General features: G+C 35.0%; 1 long non-coding RNA gene across 1 annotated transcript; it reads left to right on the forward strand.

The window, feature by feature from the left end:
* The first annotated feature begins 2,132 nt into the window (after positions 1–2,132).
* Positions 2,133–3,335, forward strand: LOC120337629 (uncharacterized). Its single transcript, XR_005568983.2, has 4 exons — positions 2,133–2,155; positions 2,208–2,315; positions 2,640–2,728; positions 3,002–3,335. It is a non-coding gene; the product is annotated as an uncharacterized LOC120337629 (long non-coding RNA).
* Positions 3,336–4,502: the final 1,167 nt, after the last annotated feature.

Genomic DNA, 4,502 nt, shown 5'->3' on the forward strand with positions numbered 1-4,502 from the left:
TACGTTTTTCGAATGTTTAGTTCTCAGGACTGGTGTATATAGCAAAGTTGCGTATGTCCCCAAGTCATAGGCACATTTCAGCGTAAGTCACAGTGTGCCATTATGACGTCACATACCTGCATCATACATATTAACTTAAATCCGGCTACGACTAAAAAAATGAACCATAGGAAATTATTGACTCTCAATGGCATAACAATATCATTAGGGAGTTTTTTACGTTCTTCTCAAAACTGCTAAAAATGACTTACGCAATTCGGTTATTAGCGTGACGATATGCTCTTTGTCACTGGGCCAAGAAAAAGCCGCTTTGCAGTCACAAACAACCCAGCAAATCCAAAATTGTAGGATCTCACACCTGGTGTGCTTTTCGGGTAAGAACCTCGATTATTCCACTTTCAAGTATAGTTCCAGGTTCAAGTATAGTTTTCAAGTTCAAGAAGACTGACCATTTCCAATGATAAATGCTTTACGCACTTAACCAAACCCCGCCGATACGATTTTGGTGGTCTATCGTACTTAATCGAAATTGAAAGCTTTTTATTCCACATTTTTGTCCTACCCAAGACGATGTTAGTTTTCATTCAAATTTTCAATACTTTCAAAGTGATATTTCATCTATATGAAAAATTATCTGAGCATAAAAGGTAGCATTGATTAACGTTTTGCGCTCGGTCGCTGTCCGTCTCTATTGAACCCGCAAATTATCACAAGTACATAATTTCGAAAAACATCACGAGAATTGCGGGAGGGCGATATTTTCAGAATCGCGCGGTTAGTCTTGTTAGTGAAGACGCAAACCAAAGTATTCTCACGCCAATATATCGGGGTGTCTTCCCGTGTTTGGCGAGTGAAGATGCCATATAAGAACATTTCAGTTGTTTTGGGGAGTGTGGGAATCAAAGGGAACTAATATGAAGAGAATGGCGGTCTAGGCTGTGTGTTCGGTAGTAAGCATGGATCATATATATTTGACTCCCACATCCCGAACTGCAAGCGCCCATACAGCGTTTTTTTTGTACTCCATTAGAATTACAAAATAAAATATAGGTCGGTTTACAATACGATTAATTATTTTGTTACAGTATACTTTGCAGACTCACAAGGAAGAAAGACTATGCTTTGAAAAAACGAAGCCTTACAAAAAAGGTAATTAGCAATGAATATAACGTTAATAAGCCAAGATATATTCATTTATCTATTTGCAAAATTTTACTCTTTACCAATTTTTCTAAATGTAAGGAATATTGGTGTCTGTTCGTTACCCAACTGTATTTGGCATCATTGAACTGTATCGAATACAAATTTGTAACACAGCCTGAGTTTTTGAACGTTATTCAAGCATGTTCTTTAGATAAACCTGAATAGCAACTCTTACTCAACAATCGTTCGTACAGGCGTCGGAATACATCGATATAGATATGTACATTAATTCTTTGAGACGTTCACAAATAAAGGCAATATTTACCAATTTCTAGTCCTATTTTGCCTTTTCTACTACAAATTAAAGACTATTCCTACCATTTATAGATTATGCTCTGACAAATATTTGTCACTATGAATAGTGATTTCATATCATTATTTTTCTCATCATTTTCAATCAGGTCAAAAGATTGATAAAGGAAATGGTCACAAAATGAATATGTTTGACATTGAAGTCACTCCACCATCGGATTTCCATGAGACAAGTCGAATTATAAAGATTACTCATTCTGAACAATTGCGTGAATGTATAACCGAAGCTTCACATATGCTGAATTAATATCTCAATATTTTTATTATCGATTACCGAATGAATGATCGAATGAAAGGTTGAGTACCAATCATCATTTTCTGCGTTATATTATACATATAAGAACACTTCAATTAAGAAAATATATCTAAGAACTCTCCGCTTCTGACACGTATATGTATGTATATATTATACGTGTATACACATACATGTAATGGGTTTCTTGTAATAGGTGCTCGGTAAACGGAACAGTGTCATGTTCTTAATGTGGAGGTTGTGGTACTCTGCCTTGCATCAAGTGTCACGGATCTCCTGGAGGAGTAAGTCATTTGATTTTATGTTTACGATTTTATATTTTTAATATACTCAATGAATTATACTTGATGAGCAAAAAAGAACGATGTCGATGAGACATATTATACAGTATTGTGACGATGAATCTGGCGGGGTGAGAGCTTTACATATGTCTGGTCAGAATTCAGATAGTTAATGCAAGTGTGTTCATTTTTATTTACATCAAGTTTTTTTTTATTATCATTTTTCAGCCCGATTACGGCTGTCATTGTCACGGAAGAGGAGAAAGGTGGGAATAACATTTGAAAAATGTATATTTGATAAGATCAAGACTTATGTGTAATAGGTTTACTTGCAAGTTTTTATACTCAAGAATAAACAGAACTATTTGCATAATTACCAGCATTATCGAAATATTGTTTTTGGTGTATTTAACCCTATAACGTTCATTGTGTGTGTTACCAATTTACCTGTTGATCTTTCAATCTTCTGAAACATGAAAATAACTATCGACTTTTGTTCTAACCTATCTTCCCTTATATACCATTTTTTGAAACTTTATTCCTGTTTAATTGCATATTTTGTACTAAAGTAATCATTTTTTTAACTGCAGGAGTTGTGGTCGGCAGAGAAGAACACCTTGCAAATTATGCCTAGGAAGTGGTCAAGTTATTAGCTACAAAGAGCTCTTGAAGTCAGATGGTGAGTATTAATTAGTATAATGTCCATTAGTTTTATACAACCCATTTAATATATTATATGCGTTATATAACAGACCAATTAATAGATAATTGTTAGACGTAATATGCATGTTTAGCGTTAAACCACTCATTTTCGAGTTTACGACATATGAAAGATTCTCGTGTCAGGCGCAAACGATCTTTTTAAGTAATAAGATTAAAAGAGAATAGTCGAGCAGTTTTGTTTTATGTGACTGATATTTCTCCATATCAGCTTCCAATATTTGGTTCACAGGACTAATGCCATACGTGGAAGAACATGCAGAAGTTCCAACGAAACATCTGCTAAAGAAAAGGGCCTTATTCAAGTAATATCCGTATTCGCCTTATTCAAGCTCAGCCACGTATTAACAGATTGCTATTTACATAGCAGGAAGTTGAAAAGGGGAATGAATTTGGAACTAATCGGTCCCATAGAATCGTGGGAAAGATTACGCGACCCCTCCGTATAGATTTCAATAAAGAGATATATATAAACTCTTGAAATACTTGGGGTCAAGATCCAGCAATCACAAATGTAATCAAATATGAATAATAGATAAAGCATGTAATATTAGTCTGTTTTACGCATGACTCATACCGCGAGAAAGGAGAATCTAAAAATATCTGGAGAAATCTAAAGTGTACTTATAACATATCTTGACCATTTTACCTTTTATGCCACTATTATTGTTATAGTCAAGGTGCGAGATTTGTTTCTGCCCAAGTTAGCGAATTTTGCTGGGTGTAATAAAATTTAATATCTGCGTTCGTTGTTACCTATCGATCTTAAGATTGGTAAGTATGTTGATAGGTATTTGTCTGTATGTCTGTTTGTATGTCTGTTAGATGAACGCGATATCTCAAGAAGGCGAGGTTGAATCTGCTCCAAATTTTGCATGTGCATTCATCATATCTCGGACCAGAAGCCTATTGATTTTGGATGAATTATAAGCGAGTTATCAATTAATTAGTGATGGGACACGCGGTGTCACTATATAGTCATGAATCGAAACCGCAGTTTCGATCGATAAGTCATCGGTGTCCGACCGATATTCTCGTTTGTAACATTGCTAGACAAAATTTTGATACCTGGATGTGCTTTCATGGAAAGAACAAACGACCCTTGAATAATATCCAAAAAAATTACTATTTTCAGAAAGCAACAGCTAACTAAACTATTTTACTAGTCTCAATTTTGTTTACATTCCCTTTTCATACGGCTCATTGCTAATGTTTCATTTGAATTTTCCAAAACAAATGCATTTACGGAATTGTTGAACACTTCAGCAAGTGTCGAAGAGTGATCCCAACATTTTTTGAAGCGTTTTGGATACATACGCCGCATCTAGATTATGTTAAAAATCTTATTAGGCCAAGATTATTTCCACCTAAAATAATGTTAAAAATTGGATTCAGAAATTCATCAAACTTTTAATAAACATGAAGTGTCCTGGATGTGCTGACGCTTTTGATATTTATTCCGTTAGAATGAGGTAAACTACCAAGCAGAGACGGAGAGCATTTGAGCTCGATCTTTCGATCGACTGTAATAGTCAGCCTCGTTGCCCGGCAATTGCATTTAGGGGGATTTAATAACGTAATTTGAACGATTTTCTTGGTTACCAGATCGGCACCTTGTTACCTCGAAACATTAAGTAAAACAAAGCGAACAAAAGCCTCAATGGAATGGTAAACTAATTAACAATTGAGTTAGCGGTGTTTCGATATTCAATATATATCGCCTATTACTCATA

Source organism: Styela clava, chromosome 1, assembly GCF_964204865.1.
Source record: "Styela clava chromosome 1, kaStyClav1.hap1.2, whole genome shotgun sequence".
NCBI classification, from domain to species: Eukaryota; Metazoa; Chordata; class Ascidiacea; order Stolidobranchia; family Styelidae; genus Styela; species Styela clava.